Source organism: Vicugna pacos, chromosome 11, assembly GCF_048564905.1.
Source record: "Vicugna pacos chromosome 11, VicPac4, whole genome shotgun sequence".
Lineage (NCBI taxonomy): Eukaryota > Metazoa > Chordata > Mammalia > Artiodactyla > Camelidae > Vicugna > Vicugna pacos.
In genome coordinates, this window is record NC_132997.1 from 7,905,310 (window position 1) to 7,932,846 (window position 27,537).

At 51.0% G+C, this 27,537-nt stretch overlaps 1 long non-coding RNA gene across 1 annotated transcript; it reads left to right on the forward strand.

Annotated features, from left to right (window-relative positions):
• The first annotated feature begins 713 nt into the window (after positions 1-713).
• On the forward strand, positions 714-8,416 carry LOC140699661 (uncharacterized). The gene is made up of 4 exons (XR_012077908.1): positions 714-808; positions 3,059-3,199; positions 5,422-5,578; positions 7,814-8,416. It is a non-coding gene; the product is annotated as an uncharacterized lncRNA (long non-coding RNA).
• Positions 8,417-27,537: the final 19,121 nt, after the last annotated feature.

Here is a 27,537-nt window from a genome sequence, read left to right on the forward strand (position 1 = left end):
TCATGGCCTCATCCCAGCCTGTGTGGAGCCCACTGCAGGGACCTACTGAACACATGGCAGTGGCGGGAAGATCTCTGGGCAGTTGTGGGAAGGACTGGAGGCCTCTGTGGTGCTCCACGTCCTGGGTGTAGAGCCTGGACAATGACTGATCAGGGTGTGGAGGCCTGAGTTCTGCTCTGGGAAAAGATAGCCTGAGGTTTGGTTCCCTTCTACTTGCCCTTCCTGGGGGAATTGGGAGCTCCCTCAGTGCAAAATGGCCAGAGTTGCAGGGCCCACGGGCCAGGGAGAGAAAGGAGAAGCCTCCTCAGGCCTTGTATTGGGGAAGCAGGGATCCCAGCATGCAACCTGGGAAGGGCCTGGGCCAGCTTTTGGGCTCCGGAGAGACTGATCAGGGCAGAGGTCTTCAAACTTTAGCCTCTCAGCAGCAGAACCCTTTCCTTGCACACAGCGGACTTGGAGCACTGAAGTTCAAGCCTGAGGGAAGTGGGGTGGGGCTAGAGCCCTGGAAGCCAGGACCTCCTCTGAAGGACTGTGTACCCAGGCTGGGGGACACACACACCTGGAGGACCACTGCTCTAGGAGGAAGTTGGGACACAGGCTGCCCCAGGAGGCCTGGGACTGAGATGACAGCTCAGGGTTCTTCCTGGTAATGGAACCCTCATTTTTGCTCACCTTTGGTAATTGGTAATGCCTCTTTGCAAATTCCAGCTTGTCTTTTCTGCTTTTCCGAAGAACCTATGGAAAGGATGGACCTTGCTGGACTCCATGGGGCCAAGGGGAGCCCTGGATGTCAGCATGAGAGCCACAGGTGGGCTTGAGCTTGTGTTTGGCCCTGCCAACTACCATGTCAGGGATATCTGGGTCCAGGGACCAGATCCCTGAGGTTCTAAAATTTTTTTGTGGAGGAAGCAATTTCTCACACAGGTAACATTTCTGATTACTGTAGTTTACCACGCTGCACACTCTGAATGGGCCCCAGTTTCCTGAGCATAGAATGGGGATAAAGAGGGGCCCTTGCCCTGCAGAAAGGAGGTGCTCCTGTCTAGGAGGATACATTGTGTGTGATTTCCTTCCTCCTCATTTTCCTGTGGTGTGTGGCTCCAACAAATGGAAGCCTCCTCACCTGTTCCCCAGTCCAAACTCATTCTGCTAGGCACATGACAGGCCAATAAATTGGGAGATGAGCTTTTGGGGCAAGAAATAGCGACTTTAATCAGAAGGCCAGCAGACAGGGAGGAATGGTCGACTAATGTCTTGGAGAACCATCCTGCTATAGTCAGAATACAGGTTCCTTTTAAGCAAACAAAAAAAAAAAAAAAAGAAAGGAAAAAAAAGGAGGGGGTGTTGTTGGTTTTTGCAAACTTCATGCTGCAGGCATTCTTTGTTCCTGCAGCCATCCATGTGGGCCAGTTCATGGTGTCCCTGTAAACTTCTAAGAAAACAAAGGTTATTTTGCAACTTGCCATCCCCACATAAGTGCACAAGTGCTAACATCCTTAAAGGTCAGAGCCCTGAGAATAGGCTCTCCTGTCTATTTTAGCCTAAAGGCAACATTGTTTCACAAAAGCTGCAGAGCCAGCAAGACTGAGCCTAGAAAGCAGGGCACAGTGGTTACAACAAAAAGAACAGATCCAACATAGAGTCAGATCCATTCTCTGTTCCATTGGCAATGAATTAGAAAGAGTACCTGGGGAGGCGGGTTGTGGCCAGGGGGTTGGAGCCTACCAGTGGGTCCTGCCTTGGTGGCTGCTGCAAGGCAAGTGCAGGGAGGGAACCTTCAGTTTCACTTGCCCAACCCCCAAGGTGGAGAAAATTGAAGGCTAAATGAATAGAAGCCTTGAAAAATGGAATGAGGGCTGCAAAAGATTGCTGGCCTGGGAAATTGAAAAGTAACAACCCATGAGGCTAACCAGAGTAAAAGTAAAGTAAAAAGTGCAGTCATATAAAAGAAGATGAAATCAAATAAACATGCTGAGAAGTAGTAAAAATGAGATGAAAGAGGCTGGGAAGAAGGGGTACGGAAGGCAAAGAAGAGATGGACAATTAATGTACAACGGAAGACCAAAGGCAGTGACTGAAGGAAAGCATGAAATAAGGAATAAATACGTGGTTTTTATTTTTATTTTTAAAGAAAAACCCGCTGGGTTAAGAGAGGGAAAACAGCAGTGGGATTCTTTGAGCTCACATTCTGGCAGATGCGGGTTCTTTGGAGCCACTGGGTAGAGCCCAGCTTGGAACTGAAGATACAGGGCATAGAGCTTGGCTCTTTTTAAGATGCTAACCCCTCCCTGGGGGAGGTTGATGCCAGTACTGGGACTGGCTTCCTCCTTGTGTTCTCAGGAGCCCTGGTCTGATGTGCCAAAGCCTGCAGAGAATCCCCCAAGCTGGGTCTTACTCCCTCTTGCAAGTGGCAGCCTTCATGCAGGCCTGGGCTGAATTAGCTTAGAAATCCTGGGTACAGAGCTCCATGCTGAGGAGGGAGGGAGGAAGGCAGTCTTTCATGGTACAGTATCTCATCTGGTTTTGGAGCTTGCTTAAAGGAGTGTGCTTGATGGGGGTATATTTTCAAGGGTTGGGGCTGGGCAATGGGGGTTCTACGTTAAGCAGACATCACCCCAGGGAATATGCAAGTCCAGTTATTGGCTGGGATGAGAAGTGAGATGACAGAGAAAGGAGAGGTCTGCTTTACGGGATGACAAAACTCTTAAGTGATGATGACTGGTTTCCAAGCGGACCACCATGTTTTCTTTGTCTTGCCAGTTCATCTGCAGGTTTGGTGGCAAACTACAGGCTTGCAGCAGTGTTCCAGTTAAGATTCCTAATGGGCTCAGGTTATCTCTTTGCACATCCTTTCCCGAGTGCAAAATGGGTATACCGTCTTCTAGTAAGATGCAGGTGATGAGCACAGTGCCTACATATGGTAAATATTGAATAAATATAGCTAGAATTGGTATATCTGAAGATCTTTTTAGAAAAAATAATCACCTGTTTTGGCTAAACTCTTCAAATGAAGGATTTATTGACCCACTTTAATTTCTGTGACTACATCTTTGTGTAGTGAAGAGCAAACCAAGAGGATTGAATTCTGGGTCTACTGGCAACTCACCAGGTGCCTTGGGCAAGTTACTCCTCTGAGCCTGGGTGGATAAGCTGCATGTCTGGGGACAAGAAGGTTCTGATGCAGTCATCATCCACATCGGTGAGTGTGGTGGGTGGCAGGACTAAGGCTGAGCAGGGCCCCAGCAGTGCAGGGGCCCGTGTTTCCAAACTTGGTTGTTCCCTGGGCTGAGGGACTGGCAGGTAGTGCTCCTAAGAAGGGTGTGAGATGCTCAGCAGCTGAGGTCGACAATCACCAGTGGACACCGTGAACCCCCAAAAGCAGCCTGAGTCCTACCCTTCTTCAACTTCACATCCCTGGCCAATGGGGGGCCCTGCGGGGGAGATGTGCATGGGCAGCGCCTTGCTCCCAAGGGCTCCTGCTGCTCCTGGGGTTTCCAGTACCCTGGCAGGGCCTTGTAGCCTCAGTGGACACTTAGGGCTAGAGGCACATCTATACCCTGGCTCGGCCTCAGGCAGGGTAGTGCTAGCCTTTACTGTCAGCTCAGAGCAGCAGGAGTCAGGGAGCAGACAGGGCCCTGGTCTCACCAAGTTGTCAGGGCAGGATCAAAGGGGCCCAACGTGAACTGCGGGTGAATGTGGGTGGGTGGGTGTTGTCAGCGTGTGTCGCTGGGTACGTGCCTGGCACCATGTTGATGTCACTGTAAGAGAGCATTGTGGTGTGTGGGGCCATCCTAGCTTGTGTTGGTGCGTGCATGACTGTCTCTCAGCCTGTTAGATTCGACAGAGTGTCTGCCTGTTTCCCTGGATATCTGTGTATGTCTCAGTATATGTGTGGGACTGTGTGGGTATCTGTGGTGATGGCAGCCCAACCCTGGACAGTCCCAGAGTTTCCCGTGGCCCAAGTGTTGCGAGCTGGCAGATGGTCTGGGGGGTGAGAGCCAGAGGAGAAGCCTGGGCAGTGGTGTGTTGGGGGTGTGTGTGCAAGATGAGCAGGATGAGACCAATGGAGGGAGAACCAGGAGAGGAAAGGAGAGGAGACAGAGGAGAGGAGGAAGGGGCCCGTGGATGGGGAGTGTGTGGGAGCTGGTAGCAGCATGGGGAAATCCCAGCAAGTTGGGTGGGTTTGGGGGACTGACAGGGGTTGTTTTTGGGGAGCTCCTTGGCAGTAGCCTTTATGGAAGTTGGGAAAGACCAGGGAGCCCAGAGAAACTGGGCGTTGGGAGGGCTGAGAAGACAGGAATGATGGGACGGCCAGGCAGGGGTGTGAGGGGGGTGAGGGACTAGGCCTGGGCTTGGCGCACTGCAATCCCCAGGCAGAGACCTGGCCAAGCCTGCTTCCCAGTGGTGGGTAGTGGTGTCAGTGGGCCTTAGGTCCTGAGGTTAGCATTGCAGCTCTGGGTATAGCATGGAAGGGGAACTCCCTCCTCCTGCCCAGCTCCCAGCTCGGGGGATCATTGTGCCCAGCCCTGGGACTGTGATGACCCTCAGGGCCCGTAGAGGAGGGAGGACTCAGAATTGTCCAGGCTGCAGAGCCAGGGCTTGGCGTGTCTGACTGCTCTCAGGTGCAAGTACACACAGTTGGCCAAGGCAAGAATGCAAAGTTCCATCTGGAGGCCACCCTGGAGGAGCTGTTCATGGTTTAAGAATGACTCCTTCTGAGCTCCTCAGCCAGCTGTGTCAGAAGGCATGGAGTTTAGGAACATTCTCCAATTCCCCCTTCCAGACCCCCCCTAATGTACTTGGAAGAAGTAAAAGCCAGGAGGGATGGAGAACAGGGGGCAGAGCCTAGGCAGCCAGACTGGCACTGAGCTGCCTGTCATCAGTCATCAAAAGCCCCTGCGTAACGAAGCCCCCTGGCACAGGAAAGCCACTGCGGACCTGCTTGCTCTGCTCTAGGCCAGCAGGGCAGAAGGAAGCCATTAATCCATTTTTGGAATTGGGGCCGGGGCCATTGCCCTGCGGGGAAATTTTCTGGCTCCTGTGATGGCAGTCCTTGGCGATGTCAGGGCCTTTAGGTGCTGCCTGAGGTCATGGCAGCTTGACACAGTCCATTATGTGGGGCATGGTTGCTACATGAGGTGGCTTGTTTGTGAGACACTAGTGTGACCTGGTGGCAGCACGTGCCATGTTCATGTGTGACTCATGTCAACTGTGTTGGGATATGGGGGCAGGTCTGTTTCTGTACTGGTGGAGCAAGGAGAGCCTTAAACTATCCTATCTGGCTGGAACTCCAGCCCAGAATTCCCACCACCTAGCAACCTGCAGTTCTGCCAGCACCATGACCTGAAGGTCAAGAGTCGGGGTGGGGTGGGGAGGGAGAGCCCTACTCTAGGCCTAGTCTTGACCCCTACTCTCCTCCAGGTGCCATCTTCCAGGAGAATGTGGCCAAGGATGAAAGGGCATTTCCAGCTGGTTGCACCAGACCTGAGCCTCAGCGATGACATCCTGCAGAGCTAGAAGATCACCTACTCCATCAAGGTCATTGAGGTCAGCAGTCCTTTCCAGGCCCTACAGGAAGGTGAGTGGCTGGCCACTGTGCCCAGAGCTAATAGGGATGTGGCCTGTGAGGTGTCAAAGCTCTGGAGACCAGTGGGGTTGTTCCCAGCTGGGCTGGGCAGGGGCCCCTATGCCCCTGGGAAGTCTTGGTACTCTGAATGGTGTGCACTCCCTCCCTGGCCCACCATAGCCATGGCACAGAGAGGGCTCTGCCCTGTGGGGCCATACTCTGGGACCTAGTCTGAGCTCCAGGCCCAAAGCTCTGAGACCTGAACTTGGCACTGGTCTGGGCTCCCGGGGCTTGTCACCATGGTGCCCATCTTTGGAGACCAGTGCCAGGTGCTGAGGGGCTCTGACTTGGCTCAGCCCCAGGATCCTGGCTGCCTTCCCTGTCATGGCTGCAGACATTAGGTGCTTCTCCCTGTCAGTCCTGGGTGGTTCCAGAGCCCCTGCCCTCACTTACCTATCCCTCCCACCTGGGCTCTTACTCAGGGGGTTGGCCCCCCAGGGCCTCTGTGCCCACACGTGTGGGATGAGATCCCTGCAGCTCCCAGGGCCATTACACTGGGATACACTGGCCTGAGGCCCTCTTCACCCCTCAGCCCTTTAAATGTTTAAAGACAGCCACTGTGCCCCACGGAGTTTTTCAGGCTTCACATCCTGCAGCCTGAATATATCTCACCTGCTTCTCTTTTGGGTTTGTCATTTTGTACTTGCCCCTCTAAAGGCACGGCATGCCTGATGTCTCTTGACAAGGGACTTAATTTGCTGACCTCAGCTTCCCTGCCTATAAAATGGGGACAGTGGTACCTCTCTTAATAGGTTGTCTCCAGTATGAAATGAGGTGATGACAGCGGAGAACTTAGCTGGTGCCTGGCACTAAAGAGGCACTCAGGAAACAGGAGCCACAGTTACTGTCCTCAGGATGTCTGACCAGTGCAGGGGGAGAGGCACAGTCACTGCTGGTCCTGGATGCTCTGCTGACACTAATGAAGCCCTAGTTAGTACTCCCGCTATGGGTCTGGGTGAGGCTCAGGTCCTCAAGCCCAGGGCTTTTGCCCAAGAAAGGGTGATACATCAGAGAATCTCTCCCGGAGCCTGTGCAGGTGACTGATTCCAGTGAGTGACTTCACACCTGCTGCTGTAAAGTCCAGCCTGCTCAGAGCTTGTGAGCCTTCCAGAGGATTTCCTCTCCTACCCAGCCCTGAGCCAGCCCACAGGGTGTCTGTGTCTCTCTTACTCACCTCCAAAATGCTCAGCAGGCTGGGCCTGGGCCAGTCCCGCTGCTCAGCTCCCCAGTTTGCTCTGCGGCTCCACATGGGATCACTGGCCAGTACGCAGGGGACACGGGATCTTGTGTGGAGGGAATCACTGATGTACCACGAACGACTGCATTTCAGCCCCAGACTCCATCCTGTGTTCTGTTTCTACCCATGTACACTCTTTATATATGGACTTTACAGAATCACAGCACACGGGGGTCTCCTGGGGTCCTGGACCCCAGACTTTCCATTCCTCCTTCCTTCACTGTAGAAGCCTTGTGGACAGTCACTGGGTGGCCCTGGGAGCCAGCCCAGGAACCTCACTGAGGGGAAGAATGCGGTGTGCTTGGCAACTGTGGTCTAGTACAGGCTCCTGGGGATGGCCTGTTGAAAAGCAGAGGCATCTCAATCCCCAGTGTCTATGGACCCCTGTGCCCAGGGCTGTGTGAGCATGGTCTCGGACAGCCCTGGGGAGCATGGGGGATTATCCAGAGAGCAGAAGGAAGCAGGGGTTGCTTCAGAAATGTGAAGGAGCCTCAGAAGCTAAGTAGGGTCAGGCCTGGTTAGTATTTGGATGGGAGAAACATGTAGGATTGTTAGCCAAGCCAGCATTCTCCTTGTTCCTTGCCTGCCCTCCCACTATGCACGTGACCCTCCCCCTGTCTCAGGGCTTTATCCAGTTCTCACCACCTCCCCCGCCATGTCCTCAGCCTCAGCCTGGATCCCTGTGGTCACTTACTGTTCCTTGCCTCTGCTCTCCCTTCCAGGCCTCTGTCCATGCAGCAGCCAGAGTTACCTAAAAGATTAATTCAGTCACCTCCCTTGCCTATTGAAACCCTTCAATGGCTCCTGGTAGTAGTAAAATCCACACCCCTTCTCAGAGCCTGCAAGCCCCCAAGTACCCCAACAAGAGCTGGGCTCACCACTTCACTGCCGTCACTCCTCCTGATGTCTCTGCTTCAGCCACCTTGACTTTCTTCCTGTATCTCCATCAGGTGAAGCTGACTCCAACCCCGGGACCTTTGCACATGCTACCCACCCCCATCTGGAAGGATCTTCACATGACAGGCTCCTCGTCAGTCTCAGCTATTCTTCAGATCTCACCTCCTCAGAGAGGCTCCCCTTGGCTCCAGGAAGGGCTCCTCTCATTCCCTGACAAAGCCTTCCTCTCCTTCTTTGCCAGCTTCCCCACCTGCAATTATGTTACTAGTTTATTTGTGAGGAGAATCACGTCTGTGAGGGCGGGGACTCATTCGTCTCATTCACTGCTCAGTTCCTAGAGCCAAGCCTGGTGAGCTGCTGTTCATGGGTGCCCATTAAAAGCCCCTGGATGGATAACAGGACAGATGGACACATGGAAGCTCTGTTCTCTGAGACCCCCTCAAGCTTGGGGACTTGCCTTTATGCTCAGAGCCACTAGGAGTCCAATGGCATGTGGGGCTTGTTGCATTTATAGCAGCCCCATCCTGCCACCTTGTGCCGGCCTTTCCATCCTGATCAGCTTCTGGATTTGAAGGTCTCTGCTAGCAAGAAATGATAGAAGCTGATGGCACAGCCTCTCCCTGGCAGTGGCCACTTTCACTGGGGAGGCTATGGCCCAGCACAAAGGCTACAGTCACATTGTGGGGGGGGGGCGGTTCTCATGCTCTCGGGCTGGAGCGGCTAATAGACTTGGGGGACCCATTTGTGGAAGGTGTTTCCCCACCTGAGCTGTTCTGTCAGGGGCTCAGGGCCATTGGCCTGTCCATCCCCTCTGAGATGTGCCTGTGGGGGTGGGAGTGGGTGGTGAGGGAAGGGCGGTTCCCCAAGGGAAGTAGATGCTCACCCTGGACTCCGGGTTCTGGCCTTGGGGTCTGCGTGTGCTGATTGATGCCTGGGTATTGGGTGTGAGCAAGGACTTGGTTTCCATTCTTTATTATTTTTTAATTGAACTATAGTTGATGTACAATGTAGTGTTGGTTTACTTTGTACAGCACGGTGATGCAGTTACGCACATATAGACATTCTTTTTCATTCTAGGTAATTACAGGTTAGTGAGTAGAGCTCCCTGTGCTCTACATCAGGGCCTTGTTGTTTATCTGTTCTGTACAAAGTCATTTGTACCTGCTCATCCCACACTCCCAATTTATCCCTCCCCTCTGCTTTTCCCTTGGGTAGCTGTAAGTTTGTTTTCTGTGTCTGTGAGTCTCTTCCTGTTTTGTAAAGCCGTTCATTTGCATCTGGGTTTCCATTCTTGTCTCCCACCTGGGAATCCTCTGGTGGGCTTGGAAGCCCCCCATCCTGGCCTCAGTCTCCACATGTGTGAAATGGGGATGATGATTTGGGGAGGGGAAGCGGGAGGGAGAGAGAGGAGCAACTGGAGATGTGGGTCCATTGAGGCTGGCTTCTCAGCTTGGAGTCGTGGGCACTGCTGAACCACCCACCCCTGCACCCCAGCAGGAGCTGGTGAGTGGAGCCCATTTGCAAGGATGTAGCTACCAGCCCCTCCACTTTGGCCTCTGAGGAAGCAGGGATTAGAACCCTCCTGGTGAGCCAGGGCTGAAGGGGCTTTGAAGCTCTGCATTTGTTAATGATGCAATCCTCATCAGAAGCATCCCAGGGAGCACAATTTGGGGTCTGGCTGTGTCAGGTTGCTTAGTTCCTGGAATTTCATTAAAGGGAGAACAGCGGGTGTGTGATGAGTATCAGCGCATGCTGAGCAGTGCTGGTGAGCGCCCCATGGGAGCTCCTAGATGGCAGGGTGCAGCTGGACAGGGACTGCATGCCAGGTCTGCTCCAGCCTTGCCTCCGGGTCATTCTTCAGGAAGCCCTCCCTGGCTGCTCTGTTCCCTGAGGGGGCTCGGGTCTTCTCTTTGTGGCCATGCCATCCTGGTCATCTCCCCACATGTCTTAGGGGTCACCTGTGGGGTCTGGGAGCGCAGGCACTATTTGTTTGCCTCTCACATCTCCCAGCAATGCAGGGCCAGAGCAAGTGTTTGCTGAGTGGCTGTGTGACTGTACCTGTGGTATGTACATGTGTGGGCCTGCAAACACACAGGAGCACTTGCCTGTGTGTTCAGGTGAGCTCACAGACATGGCACCTGCAGATGGGCTGAGACTCTGGTGGTGGGTGAGTCCAAGGATCATCTGCTTAGAGAGCCGCATCCTGTCAGGACCCCACTAAGACGGTGACAGGGAGACTGAATCATGGTGCCTTAGTGTGTGGAGAGTTTCTGCCTGACGTGTCTGAGAGGAAGCTGTTGCCCCCATGTGTACTTGTGGGACTGCTAAGTTGGACCACCTGAGAATACCAACCCCCAGCCTCACATCAGGGAATCCTGCCGAGGGTCTGAAATCTCCGTCTGTGTTAGTTATATTAGTCATATGGGTGTCAGGAACACCTGTGCCAGCCTAAGCAAATAGGGATATTTATCAAGCCATATAATGGAAAAGGCCTCAGGTTGTGTAACTTCAGGCATGGCTGGATCCAGGGGCCCAAATGGTACCCTCGGGACGTTGCCTCCTTTTCCTCACCCTGTCCCTGCCTTCCCAGGGGTGGGCCTCCCTCCCAGGCAGCCCTATCCGTTCAGAGCCCCCAGAGGCTCCCAAGGTCCCAGGATCGCTGCTCATGGGCCTGGCATGGAGACAGTCTCCTCCGGATCAGTCCTGGTGCCAGTGCAGTGGGATGTCCTGGGGCCGCCCCAGCTGCTGGGGTGAGAGTGAAAGGGGCAAAGCGGACATGGGTGGGGTCACCTGAAGAAGAGAAAGGAGGCTGGGTCCACACAACACCAGCATGCCCTCCACTTTCTCTTTGCTGCCCCCCAGAAGTGAGAGCGGCCGCTCAGCGTGGGGCTTCTCTGCCCATCCCCAAGGTACTCTGGGGATCGGGGTTGGGCTGGAAGCTGTGTGGCCACAGTTGGGGACCGGACCTTCCTACACAGTGGGCTCCAGGAAACCTCAGACCTCAAGGACTTGAAAGCTCTCTGGGGCAGGCAGGGTTAGGAGGGAAAAAACCAGGCTTTGAGCTCGGTGCTGTGCCCGTGGGGGCAGGGAGGAGACCCAATGCGGGCTGGGCGGTGTGGGAAGGCTTTCTGGGGGAGGGACACATGCTGGCCCAAAGGTCAGGTGCCTTTAAGTAAAGGAAGCGAGTGTTTCAGGCATGTAGGAAAGAATGAGCAGAGCTGTGGGTGACACCTGTGGCAGTGAGGGAAGTGGTGGGGACCAGCCTGATGGGGTGGTGGGTGGGAAAAGGGGAGGGTCCTGGGGACTCAGCCCCTCCCCCATGGGTGTCCTCAGGGGCCCCCGTGGATGTGGTGTGACCGGAACCTCGCTTCACACCCCTAAGTCCTGAAGGGAGGAGGACCTCATGGCCAGGAGGTGGGGTGCACTGCTCTGTGGCGTCCTGCAGGTCCTGGGGTGTCTGCGGTCCTTCCCCTCACTGTGTGTGATGTCAACGTCCTGTTTACAGGAGGGAGTGAGGCTGTGGGTCTTGGCCTTACACACCACACCCCCACTTTATATGTAGCCACAACCCATAACCTTGGCCCCAGACTCAGCCTTTTCCACCTGGGAGGGTCTTTCCTATCCCCACACCCTGTTCTGGGCAGGGCTCTCTGCTCCCTTCTTCTGGATGGCTCATTTGTGGTCACCCCTGAGAGCTCACCCAGGTTCTGAGGGAGGAGGAGAAGTTCCAGGTTGGCAGCGAGAGACCTGGCTTTGTCCCACACCCCAGGCCAGCTGTGCTCATCCTTCTGTCTGATGGGGACAGGGCCCCAGGCTACCATGGTCCCTGGGGGACTGGACTGACCATGGCAGAATTAGGAGTGCAGGAGGGAGCTGTCTTATCGACAAGGGCTCCCACATCCTCCTGGGCAGTTTTTGTCCTGCTCTGAATGATTAATTGAATACAAATCCTCCACACCATGAGGCAGGGCTTTCTCAGGCTCTGCCTAACCTCATTAGGAAGTCTCCTGACAGTCTCAGTAGGTGGCTGGCTGATCTGAGAGGTTTATCTCTGCCATGGGGTGGTCAGGCCCCCGGAGTCTGGACCTGGGATCAGGCCCCTACCCTGCTGCCCTCCAGACACAGGCTTAGGCAGAGATGAGGCTGCAGAGCTCTGCCAGCCACCAGCAGTCCTTACTCAATCAATTACATTTTTCTGGACTTAATTACTTTAAAATTATTAACTTCAGCTGGAGAAAGAAGGCAGTAGGGGTCAAGGAATAATGGGAGCCTCCTTACGGGCGTGAGGCTGGGCAGGGCTGATAGGATGGTTTCTAACCAGGCCAAGACTGCTCTCTGGGAAAGCTCTGGCAGGCCACCCATCCTGCCTGCTGGGTGTGGCAGGACAGACAAGTAGGCTAAGAGTATGATCTGTGCTACAGGAGAATGAAGCCAGCCCAGGGGCCCTGGGTGCAGATGGGGTGCCTAACCTAGCATGAGCTTGGGAGCAAGCACAGAGGGCATCCAGGAAGAAGTGACTCCTGAGATGATTCTTGAGTGGGCAATGGTGGTTGGTCAGGTGAAGAAAGGGAGGCTGGCACTCCAGGTGGTGGAACAGCTTGAGCAAAAGCTCAGAGGTATGGAAGTGCAGGCTCTGTAACCTGCCCAGTGTTGCAGGGCATAGATGGAGGAGGAGGATGCTGGCAGCCTGGCAGGTCTGCAGGAATCTTGGCACCTGTTTTCTGTGTTTCTGGCCCCTGGGGCAGGCACTGGGAGCAGGCTGTAGACCCTAGAGGAGACATCGGGGCCCGGCGCTATATACTTCGGTCTAGGGGAAAGACTCATGGGGGTGGGAAAACTCAAAAGGACAGTCAGCACCCTTCACTCCCTTCCCCCTGTGGGGCTCCGTGTTCTGGGATCAGGGGCTGAGGATGGGGACTTCTCCGTGAGGGTGGAGTGCACCCTGCTTGAAGGTTTCAAGATTTCTGCATGATGTGGCCCATCCCTATAGCCTAGCTCCTGCCTTCCATTCCCACCACTACCTGGTCCCCCATGGGGAGGGGCAGAGGAGGGATAGGCTGCCAGGCTATTCTCGGGGTATTGCCCGGCTCCCATTCTGGTGGGGGGACCAAAGCCCAAAGCTGCAATTTCCTGCTGGTGGGTGTGGTAGCCCTGCTACTGTCTTTGCAAGCTGGGCTGTTCTCAGAGTCACTTTATTACATGTGCTGTTAAGATGTTGATAAGTTAAGGATCCTTGCATTTCACAGCTGCTAAAGCCGGAGGCCCCCTGCCCAACCCAAACCAGAACCCAAGACCCAGGCGGATGTGCACTTTGGAACATGGTCTAAAGGAACAGGAAACTTGAACCAGGGAAGCAGGGAAAGCCAGTGCAAGCTGGACACTGCCCCACTTGGGGCTTATTCTCACTGGGCCATCCAAGAAGCTGTGTAGACTTCCTGCCTCTTGTCCTGTCCTCCTGGCGAAGGGGGTGTTTAACCACCAGCCCATCTCCAGATCAGAGTGGCCTGCAGACATTCCCTCCCCAGCTCTTTTAGGCTTGCACAGCTGCTTTAGCCAGATAGGCTCCCGTGGGTGCCTCGTGTGGTGCCAGCAGGGGGCCCTCTGGCAGGGCAGGTGATGTTGCTTTGGTACACCTGTGTGCAGCTTATCATCATAGCAACAAGTCTAAAGGTGGAGTGAGAGGATGTGAGATGGGCCACAAAATTTTCCTAGAGACTCATATTTTGCCAGACTTCTTAAAATGGCCTAATGGTGAAGTTTTAGGCATCAGGACAGAGACCTCCCTGATGTTTAGAAATCATATTTTGTAAACATACTTTGGTCCCCAAAGGGGCTGGTGTAGGAAAGACTGGTACCCTGATCTACTCCCCATGCCTGATGGCATCGCTAGACCTGGATGGCCTCAGAGGCAGTAGCTAGCTCTTGCTTGTCCCTGTTCCTCTCCCAACCTCTGGCCCAGCATGGGGCACATGAAGTTTCCTGGTCAATTCTGATTTGTGGAGGTAGGGTGGGGCAGTGGGGAGTCCCTGAATGGACCTTGACACTAGACAATAACCTAGCTGGCCTTGAATCCCTCCCATGCCTCTCGTTGGCTGTGTGATTCAGAGGAGTACTTCCACTTACATTTCCAAGCCTCAGTTTCCTCATCTATAAAAATGAGAACACTTACATCTACCTTGAAGAATTGTCTATAAAGTTCAAAGGAATGTTATTATATCGGGCATGCATATAGTAGGTGCCCATTTATTCACTGCCCGCATGTCCACCGAGGGGTGACTCTGTGCCACCCCTGTGCTGGACATGTGTGAGCACAGCAGACCCAGCCCCCATCCTCAGGGATCTCAGACAGGTGTCATTGCCCAGGCTGTGCCCCGGGGATCCCGATTTCACAGGCCAGGGCAGGGCCCAGGCACGGGTATTCTGTAAGAGCTTCCTGGGTGGCACTAATGTGCTGTGGGACCTGCTAGTCATCACCGGCCCTTAATGATGGAGAGGGATTCTGAGGCTGGGCCCAACCTCCCGGATGCCTTCCTGCCTCCCAGGAGGTAGACAATGGGGGTGCTTATCACCATAGATCTCCTTCACTACAGCTCTCCCTGGGCTTCTCCAGTCCAGACTGTGTTCAGAAATGTACACCTCTGCCCCACCAAGGACGTGTCCCTGGCTGGGCCATGAACTGTCATTTGGTCCATCCCCCTGTCTCAGGCCCCTTGGTTTTCCCTCCCCAGACACTGGGCTCTGGATTTAAGAGATAGGACAAGGAGAGGCAGGCATCACTAACTCTGGGACTGAGGTCTCCAGAAAGGACCTTCCCGTCTTGGCTGACTTGGGGACCAACTCCTTTCCCAGTTCGGGGGCCTCAACCACCAGATGCTCTGTATGCCCAGCAGCTCGGAGCTGAAGGTGGCTCACATTCTTTGTAAGGACTATTTCTCTGCAAGGAGTATTTCGTCTCATCTTATCAGTAACGTGAAGCAGTGAAGTGGTGGTATGTGTGCGTTCTAATTTATAATTTTACAGTAATTTAAAAAGCTCAAGATACTGGTTTTCTTTCCATTACTGAGATGATGCCAGGCAGTAAAGCCTCCTGTCTTCCTATAATTGGATTTAAGTTGTTTTAATCATACAACCCATATTCTCCCAGTAATGTACCCTATCTGTGAGTTAATGGGCTTTGAAATCTCCTTTTGTTCCATCTCCTGTAGATACAGATTTTTTTTTGGTAAAATGATTTATTTTATATATAGAAACACAGTAAATTAGCTATGAGGTAGCTTCTGATGAGTATTGTGAAGTTCTGTTATGTCAGAAGAAGGCAAATAAATGTCTACAGAAAACCCAGCCCAGATTCCTAGATGGAATTCTCAGCATCTCTGTCTCCAGAACAAGGTTTTAAGAGCACAAGTGATGCTCAGAGCTATCAGCACTGCTCTGGCTGCAGCAGAAAGAACATATAAGTTTCTCTTCAGTCAGGCTGTTAGAAAAGGAATATTCATTCATTCATTCATTCATTCATTCATTCATGCATTAATTTCCTTATTGCCCACTGTGGGCTTGGCCCTGAACTAGAGGATACACAGCAAGGGAAGCTATGATCTTTATCCTTAAAGAGCTGATGCTTTCCAGAGAAACAAGCATTTCTGTATATGATGCTCAAATAAGAGCTTTTCAGTGCTTCTCTGGATCGGGGTGCTGGGCAAGGCCCACAGCTCCCAGGCCCCTCTTTTATCGACAGTCTCGGAATGCTGAGGAGGTGCACCTGTGTCTGACTCAGGCTGTCCCTGGCAGGGCAGCAGTATGGCTCTCTAAGGCTTCCTGGAGGGTGGCCTGGGTCAGGCCAAATGTGTTCTTCAGATCCAGGCCATCCCTCAGCCCTGCCCTCCACACTCTGTCCTGGGGGCCTGGTCGCGTATCAAGACCTCCCTTGGGTATCTACAAGAATCGAGTCTCAGCTCTGCCCACCTCTGAACGGGGCAGGGGTGCCGCCCCACTCAGGCCAGTGGAGTTGCTAGAAAGGACTCCTGTGTCCTGATGGCAATTGGCTAAGGATGTGTGTGTGTATGTGTGTGTGCGTGCGTGTGTCTATGTCTGCACTGGATGCCGTGGGAGTCAGCCCCCTTGGTCCCCGTGGCCTGATGCTCAGGTGTTACTAGGATCAGCCGGAAGTACCGTGTGGTCTTTGTGCATCTCTGCCCTCTCTGTTCCTGATGCTGGCTGCGGTGGGCAGTGTGTGCAGTGGTGCCTCTGCCACAGTCTCGGGGAGATGTGCCCTCCCGCCAGAGAGCAGTGAGACCCTTCCCTTCCCCAGCTCTTTCTTTTTGTCCCTGCTCCTGGAGTCCATGGGCACTAAGTTTGGAGCCCCGCCAGCTAAGGGTCTCTAACAGTGGTGTGGGGGAAAGACCAGAATCCCCTCAAGGGTCCAGGAGTAGGTGGGGTGCACAGGTTCGAGAGGGCCAGCTGCCCCTCGCCCACACCAGCCCCTCCACTGAAACAGCCCAGAGTGATTCTTCTCTACCAGGCTCCTTCAGCACAGAACCTCAGGCTCAGGAGCCCTTCCCACCCCACGCTAGGTCTTCTAGAATTAGCGCCCTTAAATCTAGACCCCTTCACCAGGCTCACAAACAGCAGGTTAGCATCCTAGGCTAGAAATCTCCATGGCAAAGCCTCAGGGTCCAACCTTCGACATCAGCTCCTCAGAATAAGAGCTGCAGACTCAGAACTCTCTAGCCTGGAGCCCCAGTTTGGAAGCCACCCAGCCCGGACCCACCAGGCTAAGGTCCCCTATTACAAAATCCCAGAACCATCCCTTTGAAGCCAGACCCAGCTCATAACCTCAGTCCCAGTGCCCCCTCTTCAGGCAGGCAGGAGTGGGAAGAGGGGCACTGCCCCACTGCTGGGGGTTCCACCTCCGCAGATGTAAATGCAGAACCCACAGGAGAGACCATGTGTTGTGGGATGCGACTGACGTTTTGTGACACGCGGCCTCTCGCAGCGTGTCTGGTGTTTACAGCTGGCGAGGAGTCCTGTAGTTCTGGAAACTGTAAGAAGGGAGATGCTCGGGCTGACAGAGGACTGGGGGCTGGGAACCCTGCAGGGGAGAACTGCTCACCATCACCGGCTGCAGAACTGCACCCTTTAAGCTCCTTCAGTGAAATATTACCCTGAGCAGGGGAAACGTGTTGGTGGGAGGGCGCAGCATGAGTGCCCACAGCCCAGGCTTTGGGAGGGGTTGCGGCTGACATGGACCATCAGACACAGGGTTCACTGGCCTTCTGGCTTGTTTATGAGGCAGTGGAGGCCTGGGGGACCTGCCAGCCTGAAGTACAGGGATCTCGGTGTCAGCAGTACGATTTCTCTCTCTCTCCCCAGAGCACTGTGCTCCATTTTCTTTTGTGTTTGAAGAGCTTATATTGAAAGATGGACCTCTGGGGAAGTAGGCACAATCCTGGTAGGAGGTGATGTCTTAAGTGAGGCCTGAAGGAGAAGGAGGATTTTGCCAGGGAAGGGAAGAGAAGGGGAAGAGCATGAGCAAAAGCTGAGAGGCAAAAAGAGGGGTGCCCTGGGGTCAGTGAGGGCAGTGTGAGAGGGGGGAGTGGGAGTTTCCAGTGCCTGAGGAGCCTGAGGATGTGGGAGCCCTCAGAGAGTTTACAGGATTGACAGAGCTGGACTGGATCTGTCTGTTGTAGGGACTGGATGGGAGGGTCCCAGAGCTGAGGGGAGCTTGGGGTCTACCTATGGTCCTCAGTTACCAGGGGCCTGAACTAGATGGGGAGAGCTTGGCTTTTCCCTTCCACCATGGGCATCCTCCATGCATTCCTCCAGGGCCGCCTCCTCCAGGAAGCCTCCAGTCCTCACCTCAGCAGCTCTGCTTTTCTGCCCCTGCAAGCTCTGGCTGTCCTGAATGCTCCAGCTGTCAGGGAGTTCTCGGCCACTCTTTTGCACCCTCCCTCTTTCCCTCCTATCTTTCCTCCCTCCTTCCCTTCCTAATTTTTATTCTTATCAAAATTGTACATGCAGGGAGTGGAAAGACTTGGCAGCTTTCATGGGTTGGAAAACCAGCAGCTCCCCTTTCCTGCGATCTTCCCCCCAGTGGCAGTCCCTGCCCCCTCTTAGTGGATGTCGGCTCTTTACCTGCACACTTCCCCAGATCACCTCGGAGTGCACCTCTTGACTTTCTAGGTGTAGAGGGCTCACTTTGGGGATGGGTACTGTCGGGCTTCTCCCCCTCTGCCCATACTTTCCCCCTTCCCCTTCTGCCAGCATCGTTAGGGCAGATCAGCACTGCCTGGGAAGATTTACCACATTAGCCCTTAGTGTTGAACCTCATACATTCTCCTTTTCCAGCATAGCAGACTTCTCTTTAATCAATATCACCCTACAGGAGGGTGTATGACTTGTGAAAAGTGACACAAGGTCACTCGGACGCCCAGTTCTTTGTGTTCTTATTCCACCAATGCATTTGGGCATAGACTCCCTAACTTGTCAGAATGTGCAGAAGCAATAGCCTGTTTGAACCAAATATCCACATTTTCTGGAAGTGGCTCTGAGGCTGCTGCCAAGGGTCAAGGCCTCACTCAGAGACTGGTGGGCCCTAATTCAGGTCTGGGGGTGGAAGGACCCAAGTGGCCCCTCAGAGTGGGGTTCAGTTGATGGGTCCATGGAGCTAAAGATAAGCCACTTCTAGGGCAGGGTCCAGCTGGAATGTTAAGTGTCTGGAGACAGCAGGCATGAAGGATACGGTGGCAGGAGGTGAGGGCAGACCTGGTACCCAATGAATGATTCCTATCTCTGGATTGATTCACACCAAGGTGGCAGTGAGGCATGAGGCTTGAGAATGGTGGTTCTTCCCCTCCCCGCTCTGATCAAAGCACACATCTGGAGGCCAGGCCAGCACCTCGGACAGCGCCAGGCGGTGCCATTGTCCTGACACTTCTGAGGGAGGATGATCTGGCTCCACAGTCTGGACTGCAGTGAGCGACCTGCCCTCTCTCTGGAACTTTTCTCCCACCTCTGGGACTTTTATTATTTATTACATGTTACGTGACCTCAGGACTCTGGATCTGTGTCGGGTGGGGGTTGTTTTCCAGCCTGGGAAATTGTCCATTCCCCTAACATCTAGACTAGAGTTTGACCAAATGACTGGCCACATGGCGTAGCCAAGTTGGCACATAATATTAACCACCACAGTTGGGGACAGCGTCATCCAGGGGCTTAGAAGTGCTCCTCTAGCCTATATTTTCATCCAAGAAACTCAGCCCTGAGAGTACCCCACACCCTGACCATGAAAAGAAGGTGACTTTTTCTATCTTCTTCATTGTTTTGGCTGTTGGCTTCTGGAAGCCAGACTCATGGCAAGAGCATGAGGGGGAGAATTGAGGGAATTGAGCCGAGACATAGGGAGTGTAACCATCTTGGAGACCCTGTGGTTTCTGAACCAGGTCACCACAACTTTATATTTGGGAGTTTTCAGATAGCTCCTCTGTTTCTGCCAGGGGTTTGGATGTCTTCTTGAAGCAGATAAGAGAGATCCAAATGTGATCAGGAACTATTTTAAATCAGTGAGAGAAGTATCTTTGGGAAAGAAACAATGGAGAGAGACCTCTGCATTGGCCTTGGCTCAGAGAGCCCTGGACCAGCCACCAGGGCCCATTAACACTCACAGTTCCTGAGGGAGCCACGGCCAGAGCAGGGGTCGGCTGGGGCCTGGGGCTTTAGCAGGAGGGGGCTCCAAACTGGACCAGCTTGGATAGGGGACTCTTCCATTCTAGTTTTGGAGAAGAGGCTGAAAGCCCAGTTTGCTTAAAGATTTGCCTAAGGTGTCTCGGTGGGATGATCCCTGAAGGCAGCTTCTCTTCTCTGCATTTACATGTGAGGTGGAATCGGCATTTTCCATGGCTGGGAGACATCAGAGGATGGGGCATTTCTAGATATAGTGAGGTAAATGTTGGGGCATTGATCAGCATCTTAATGTCGGAGGAAGATTTGGGCTGGAACACGGGAGCATGCATTAGAAAGTCAAAACACTCATTTGTAACCTTGGCTTCCAACCATCTTGTTGCGAGGTCTTTGGAAAGAGGGCTGTGACAACTCTTGAGCCTCAGATTCCTCAGCTATAAATGGAGACAGTGTTGCTTACTTTATAGGGCTGTTGGGAAGATTGGAGACAAAGTATAGAAAGTGCTCAATGGGAGTCTCAGCTCTTCTGTCTCACAGGATCCAAGATACTGTGTGATCCTCCTTTCTGAAGGCCCTAGGGGAGGACCTCACTGGAGTTCCCAGTTCCCATTGTTTCTGGGAGCTGATACCTGGGACTAATGGAGACCCCACCCCTTCTCTCTGCACAAAGAGTCTGATTGAGGGGCTTCTCTGTGCAGAAGTGCTCCCAGCTGTGGTGGCACTTCCCTCTCTGTTTCCATTCCCACAGCCTTTGGGGTCTCTGCTGCAGATGTTAGATACTCTGTTACTTCCCAGGGCAAGAGGGAATGAAGGGTGGGGAGTGAGGTCTGAGAGTCAAGGTTATAAACTAACTATAAACAGCCCTTTCTTTTGAGTTTTACACAACCAAAAAGCCAGGATCAATCCTTAGCCATGTCACTTCCAGTTACTTTAAGAGAAATAAAAACAGGCTTATGTGGCACATCTCAAGGAAGGTATAGGTCTTGCTTCCTTGCTTGCTTCTCAGCACCCCCATACCCCTGACTAGTGACAGGCTTTTGAAGAGGGCTTCTTCCAGGAAATGGTGTATCAGTGAGGGTTCTCCTGATGATCAGAACAAATAGGCATGCATATTTCTTTCTCTATCTCCCCATCCACCCATCCATCCATATTGATTGAATGATAGATTTTAAGGAACTGACTCACATGACTGTGGGTGCTGCTATGTCCAAAATCTGCAGAGCAGGATAGCAGGTGAGGGACCCAAAGGAGAGTTAATGTTGCAGTCTTGGGTCTGAAGGTAATCTGGAGGTGGAATTTGTTCTTTATGGGACCTTGGTCTTTTCTCTTAAGATCTTCAACTGATTAGATGATGCCCACCCAATTATGGAGAATATTTGGCTTTACTCAAAGTCTACTGATTTAAATGTTAATCACATCTCAAAAATAGCTTTGCAGTAACACCTAGACTAGTGTATTTGACACAACAACTGGCTACCATAGCCCAGCCACATTGACATATAAATTAACCATCACAGATGAGGGCAATGCCTTCCAGTGGCTTTAAAAAATGCTCCTGTAGACCATGTTTAAATCTATGAGCAGGTAGGACCCTTTCTGAGACCTCAGAAGCAGAGCTGGGGATAGGAAGGGCCAGATTTCATAGGGAGCCAAATGTGGCAGCTGAGGATGGGACACATGGAGCATTTATTCAACTGCAGGAATGGGTGAGGAATCCTTTCTGCTAATATTTTCCTCCTCTTAATCAGGTCCCCACTTGTGCCCTCACTGTGTCTTCATGCATCTTACACATACAGCTTCTGGGCTCCCTAGGAAGTTCATGTGATGTGACAAGAGGCAGAGAGCATTTTGAAGCTGGCTATTGAAGAGACAGGTTGGGTAGGTCATACAGAGAAGTGCAGTGGAGTGAGCTGGGGAGTGGGTCCTTGAGACCCTCTCAGCGCCTCCTCTGAGTGAGGTAAGAGCAGAGGTTCACCACCAGGGTCAGGGGCCCCAACAACCTGCCAAGGAAGAGTTGTGGAGAGCACCTGCCATTGCATCTTCTCCTGGCACAGCCGATAATTGCCCTGCATGAGCATCCAGTTGGAGGGGGATGAAATATAGGAGATAGGAAAGGGTAGTGTAATGAGGAGTAATGATCTGAAACTAAAAAGGGAAAGTTTGCTGGGTCTTTAAAAGGTCAGCATCTGTGAGGTCAGTTATCCTGGAGATAACTTGTAGAGGCAGGCCTAGGAGGGAGTGTTGAGAAAGGCACCAGCATGGGTGGGAACAGCTCAGGATGAGCCTCACCCCTGCTTCTGCCAGGATCCAGGTGCCCAGAAGAGAGTTCAAGTGCAGCTTCTCAAATAGATCCCTGTGGAACCAGGTGGGCTGCCAGTGTGTTGGAGAAAACTGGGGCTGTCACCAAAGTCCAGACGCCAGTCCTTCCCAAGCTGTGTGATGTGGGTTAATGTGCTATTCCTTAGGCAGCTCAGTTCCCTCATCTGTGAAGCTGGGCAAGTAAGACCAAACTCATGGGTGATGTTAAGATGAACGGAGAAAACAAGTATCAATTACTCTGGTGCCTAGTAAGTGGCAGGTGTGCAAGAAATGTAGGCTTTCCTCCTGTCTGTCCCTCCTCCATTCACTGCCTACCTGCTGAGCCTAATTTCTCCAAGTGGGGAACTCACCTGCGCTGCCTCCTACCTGAGGACTACTCTCCTTTATGCTTAGAAAATCTCTTTAATAAATTCTTTTATTTCTCATTTTCATTATACAAATTTTTCATACATACAGAAAAGTAGTAGAATAGTGTAATGGACACCCACATCTCCATCACCTGGATTTCATAGTTGTTGACATTTTGCTATATGTCTGCTTCATAGAATATTTTTTCTTGTGGAAATATTTTGAAGAAAGTTAGAGACATGACATTTCACTCCTCAATACTTAAGTATGTATCCCTAAAAACTTCAGGACATTTTTCTATGTAATCACAACACCATTATCATCCCTAGCAGAATAATAATTTCTTACCATAATCCAACAGTCCATATTCAAATGTCCCCAGTTGTCCCCAAAGTATCTCTTACAGCTGATATGTTCAAGTCAGGGTTCAGTCAAGACTACATCTTACCATTCATTGTTATTCCTCCCAAATTTCTTCTTATTTAGACTGGTGTTTGTCGGATTTTCATGTGTGCATACGAATCACCTGGAGTTCTTGCTAAAATACAGTTTCTGACTTGGGGGCTGGAGAGGGGCCTGAACTTCTGCATTTCTAACAAACTCTTAAGTGATGCTGCTGCTGGAATCCATGGAATACACTCTGAGTAGCAAGTGTCTAGAACAATCCTGTTTCTTTCCCATGACATTGATTTGATTTGATGTAGACCATGGGCCAGTTGGCCTGTAGAAGTTGTCCCCAGCTAGGTGTAGCTGATTGCTTCCTCATGGTGTCATTTAACTTGTACATCTGCTCCCTGTATTTCCTATAAATATTGCCTATTCTCTGTGGTGAGAATACATCATTGGAGGTGCAGCATTCTTCATGTTGCATCATAGCAAAAGGCACATAAAAACATCTTTTGGTGTGATTCATAGTTGGGCATAAAAGGTCCTTGACCACTTGGGATTGTAGGTGGGTGCCATTAGATGTGAGTGTACACATTTGGGGAGGTGAGAAAAGGATTCATTAATTGCATCAGATTCTCAAAGAGATGTTGGAAGTTTGCATTCATGTAAGACAACCCTTGGGAGTGCTTCCCAAAACCTTGAAGAAGATCAGAGCTGCCCATTTCCTCTTTTGTCCCCGTCTCCTCACCTACAGAAGTGCCCCTGCAGGGTGAAGATCATCACCTTTTGCTGCAGATGTGGCTCCCAAGCAGGTGTGTTTTCCCCTTTGGAGTGAGTCCCAGGGAAGAACTTGGTCCCAGGCACTGCTATTTGTGTCTGTGATCTGCCTGGAAGGACCCTAGCTGGGTGTGGTCCACACCAGATACCAGGGTGAGAAGAGAAGTGCAAGGTCAAAGATAGGAAGCTGTGCAGATTGAGAAGGGGCTTTCAACAGAGAAACAAGTGCTGGGCTAGGAGCCAGGGATGGTGGGAAGTGGAGTCAGGGTAGCCAGGGGGTCCTGACCAAGAATGGCCAGGGGGCACCATGACCCCTGAGCCCCAGCACATGGTTTTTGGAGTTCAGGGGCAAGTGGCAGGTGAGGCTGACCATGTAGCCCAAGAGAGTCCTTTGTCTGAGCTTTAATGTAATAGACAAAAGTGCTATTACACTGGGATGGAAATAATAGAACCACATCCCATGGTTCTATTTTCATTATCTGTATTCCCTTCTAGTCCCTGGTCCATGGGCATATTTTTAACCACAGCACAAGTACAGTTTTGGTTACAGCTTTCTTCATTATACTGTAAACATTTTTCACTGTAGCTACAAGACTCCCATAATTATCATTTCAATGGCTGCATAAATTGGCCATTAAGTTGATGTTCTTTAATTTGCTAAAACATCCCCCTTTGCTCAGAGGCTTAGGTTGTTTAGATTGTTTTCAGTTTCTGGTTATTATAAATCATGTAATGTTGACCATCTTCTTATTTTCTCAGGGAAAAAAGTGAGATTCTTGGATCAAAGAGTGTGGGCACTTGCATGGTACTTGCAATTGTAATGCCAAACCTTTTTCAAAAAGGATCATTTCCCATCACCGTGGGAGAAGATGGAATGGCTTATGACTCAGGAAGTGTTATGTGTGACAGTTACAAACCTCTGTTTTCCTGTGTTGCTATTTTCACAGACTTTCCATTTGACTAAAAGAGGGATGGAACATTTCTCTTCATGTATTTACTAAAGGTACCTCTTCATTTGTGGATTTCCTGTTCAAGCCCATTTTTCTATTGGCAACTTGAAGTTTTCAGAATGATTTTTGTGAACTCCTTATATTACAGAGTTATGAACACTCTGCCTGACACATTGCTACAAGTATTTTTCCTAGACTATTTTTATTTTAGTGATCTTGTTCCTTTTCTGCAAAGCTTTTGTACTGTTTTATTGTTGAATATGTTGGGTATTTTTAAAATTGTACTCATAAAGTACAAAACTTAAGAAGTTATTGCTTGCTCCAAAGAACAGATAAATATTTCCTGCTAAATTTTTCTTTCATTTCACTTCTCTGTTTGATTTTCTAATCTCTCCAGAGTTTATTTTTTGTGTGTGAGGTTAAGTGTGTTTCTGAATTAATTCCTTTTCCTTAAAAATTATCCATTAGCATAGCATAATTTATCAATCAAGAATTTTTTTCTCCATGGTTTGGTCAACCCTACTTTGTACTAAAATTAAATTCTTAGTGCAACTAGGTCTGGATTTTTTTAATTCAAATTCATTTCTCTATTTGTGCCAGTTCTATAGTATTTTAAATTCTCATTGCTTTATATTTTCATATCTGGTTTTCTCTCATTTTTCCCTCTACAGAAATTGATTTAATCTTCTCATCTATTTATTTTTGAAATTATTTTAGAATAATTTTATTTAATTCCTCAAAGAAATCCTTTTGAGATTTTGATTGGGATCAAATTAAATTTATAAATTAACTTTTGGGAAAATTGACATCTTAATAACGTAACGTCTTCTCATCTGGGAACTGTTATTTTATTTTATTGTTTTATTTGAATAACTCCCAGTAAAGTTTGGGAATTTTCTTTAGTCAGTCATGCATATCTCTAGTTAAATGTACTCCTAAGTAGTTGTTATGGTCTTCTATGCCTCTGTGAACGGGATCTCCTTTTTAACTTTATTTTATACATTTGTCTGGCTAGAATATAGTGATAGAATAAATAATTGAAAGAAACTATGCTTTTAATTTACTGTATAACCAGGATGGCAATGACGATTGCAGAATTCACAAAGAAACCAGAGCATAACCTGTCATCTCACCCTCTGAACAAGCAAATGGTTCGCATTTTTCTGTGGCTTCCTCTAGAACTTATCCACAAACAGACGCAGTGGTGATCTATCTGGCATCACATGGCTTCTCTTATGTTACATCATAAGCATTTTTCCCCTTCTTGATGCACAGTTTTGCTGATGATCTCTGTTACTGGCAAGCCGGCAGGGGTGGGTGGGTGGGGTTGGTTCTCAGACTTCCCAAGGAGCATATAGGGGTGAGGAAGACCGCTGTGGCTGCTGTCCATGGTGTGGAAGGTGCTGTGATGGACAGAGTTGGTGAAGCAGGCAGAACAAGGGAGGCTGCTTTGTTCCCAGCAGGGTTTGCCAGTGCTAGACTGATCCCAGGTTTATAAACCTCCACAGATGGTTTATGAACAGCCACAGTGAACAGGAGGAGCAAGGAATCAGAAGCACCATCTGCAGGAGAGATGCAGAGATGAGTTTTGAATCAACTGATTGAAATTGCCCTCTACAGTCTGGATGAACAGGATACTTTGCAGATTTCTTTGGCTTTGGTTTCAGGTGGGCACAGTGTCCATCTCATGGGTGTGTCTTCCTCCCTCATCATTCCTCCTCTTAAACATTTATTGAGTGCCTAGAGAATGTGGTTAGGTGTGGGAGAGACAGATGAACAAGACAAGCTCAGATTTAAGCTACACTATCACTGGGCGGAACCCCAACCTGCTGCTGCCGCTGCTAGAGAAAAGTGAAGAACCACGCCAACCAGTCTCACTTTAAATCTATGGCATAAGAGGACACTTAGTCCTGCTAGCTCCTTCATATTGCATTTCTCCTGTCCATTCATTCCCCCATTTCCTTTCCCTCTCCTCTCTTTTCAGATCTCTAACACGTCTCCTCTGTGCTGCCCACCTGCCACTAGCAGACTTGCTTTCTCTATATTTCATTGAGAAATAGAAGCCAATGGAAGAGAACTCTTCCTTGCTCACCAGCAGCGTGCCCACCAGTCGGTGCCCCAGGTGATGCTCTGGGTCCCACCTCATGTTTCTACACCTGACCTGAAGCACTCCTCCCATTGGACAGTATGCTTGGTCCCTCCTACTCACTCAAGGCCACTGTCCCAGCAGGTGTCCCTTCTCTGCTTTGTCGTTGCTTTTCCTTTTCTGCTGATCATTCCCACCTGTGTATGAATAGGCTGTGCTGTGTCCTCCTGCCTTAAAAAGCCCTTGGCTTGGCCTCTCTCCCTCTTCTTTACTGCCCCACTTCCCTGACCTTTTACTGCATCATTTGTACAATTTTTTTCTCTGTTACAAAAAGCACTTGATAAAACAGTAGCAGCAGCTACCTTTAATTAATTGATCAGTTACTTGGGGCTCGAGTCCTGCTCTGGACTTTTCCTTGTTATGTCTTGCTTCGAGGCAGGCACCTAATTTTCAGTTAGGCATGAATTCACGAACACCCTGGCCCACTCCTTCAGGAATACCTTGGAGCATTTGGTGACCCTGTGCAATCTGAGCTTCTTGTATGACACGCCTGCTTCTGTCAGGCTGTGTTGGGTCTCCCCTCCACTCTCCCCGGAGCTCCTTCCCCAGCAGGCCTCCTGCACCCAAGGCATACCCGCTACAGCCATGCCTCCAGGCCTGTCTCGTGCATCTTTCTGCATTTCACCTTCTCATCATTGAGGGTCCTATTCTGTGGAACTTTCCAGTCCCCAGAATAGTCCCCTGTTCTGCTCCTTAGTCCCCTGCTGCACCGGCAGGAGTCAGTGTCCTATGTCATGTGTCTGCCTCCCTCACCAGCCTGGGGCTCTCCCAAGAGCAGGGAGCATGACCTACAGAACACAGTCAAACTCAGCAGACACACATGACTGTGTCTGTGACCAAAGGGCCCTGATTTTTCCCCTCTGGTCCTCCATGTGGGCACTGATGGCTTCTCAGTGACCAGGGAGAGTAGGTAACACTGATGGAGCACTTGTGGGGTGCCGGGCCCTGAGCAGAGAGCTTGGTCGATTGTGTCATTTAGTGTAGGTACCGCTGTCATCCCTACTTCACAGATGTGGATAAAAGAGCTTATAAGTCAGGTGACTCTCTCTTGGTCATGCATCTGGTGCCTGGCAGAGCAGTGATTTTATCCTGTGTCTACCTGATCCAATTCCAGGATCTTCACCATATGCCAGGCTGCTAGGAAGCATTCCCTCCCTGCCCTGTGTGGAGGCCA